Here is a 1,312-nt window from a genome sequence, read left to right on the forward strand (position 1 = left end):
ATTCTGTATTTTCCTTTTTGTCTCTGGTTCCTGTACAACCACTAAATGATTCCGCATTGGTGGCTGGCAGCAGTAATTGATAATTTGGTTTTATCGTCTGACCGTTTGGTGTTCTTGGTTGATCAATGGTATTAACCTGTTCTCCACTAGGTAAGAGATGGTGGAGAATCCAGTTTGTTATTTTCATTGATTTGTCTGTTTGCCACCTCAAATAAGTAAATAAATTCGTGCCTGCTGGGAAGGAATGTGCGAGTTTTTGTGTATTTTTACTTGTGACCTGTGGCTGAGATTGTAGAGTTGAAACTATAAGCTCTCATGTGTTTGTTTTATGTCTGGGAGTCGGTGTGTCTGTAATTAAGAAAAGCCTTGACCTTCATTGTATATGAAATGTTTTCCAACCTCCAGAAATTATTAATAAATTATTATAAAAGGGGTGTACATGGCTGTAGAAAGTTGTGCTATGTGAAAGACAAATGCACAGGACAATTAAGGAGGTAACTGTGTTCAGCCTACTGTGATAGGGAAAAAGAGATGAAGAACGTCTCAAAGAAAGGTAGGAGTCTGGGGTTTTATAGAGGCAACTAAACAAAAGAATCATACACAAGTATATGAGAGTCATGAGGAAGGAGGGAGAAGTGTCTTATTTCTAAATATGTGAGAGTTGGAAGGTCCTTTATGGCTAGCCTTTTCTTGGAACACACAAGGCTTGGGGATTTCTGGATTTGTTACTACTTTCCAGGAACATAGAACTCAGATACAATTCAACATTGCCAGTTACATGTATTCAGTTAATTTCTTAAAATGTCTGTGTATGACAGTCAATTCTTAATTTTCTACCTTCCATATTTTTCTCTGTACAAGGAAATTAGGTTATTTGGATTAAGAGTTACAATGGCTATTGCTAGTGAAGTCTATACGAGGAGCAACAGTGACAGAGAAATACATGTATGTATATTATTTTTTTCCCAAGGAGAAATAGTATAATTTTATCTTCAAGTACCAGTTTATTCTAGAATATGAAAGCATAAGTAGCAATTAACACACAGAGAAAGGCAAAACTTTTCTATCATAGCTGAGTCTGGAAAGAAGCCATGACATATATATATATATAAATGTTTTTCAAAGTTTACTGAGTTCCCATGGTCTTGCTTCTTTGTTTTGTTGATTCATGTCTTCCTCTACAATAGGAAAGATTATTATTTACCTTCATAATGTGCCTAGACAAAGACTCCTAGTCTTATCAGAATTATTTTTAATTATTTCAAAAGAGATAGCACTACTCTCTCTCTGTTTCTGTGGGAGATGGGACCCT

Source organism: Leucopleurus acutus (assembly GCF_964270905.1).
Source record: "Leucopleurus acutus genome assembly, chromosome: 10".
NCBI lineage: Eukaryota > Metazoa > Chordata > Mammalia > Artiodactyla > Delphinidae > Leucopleurus > Leucopleurus acutus.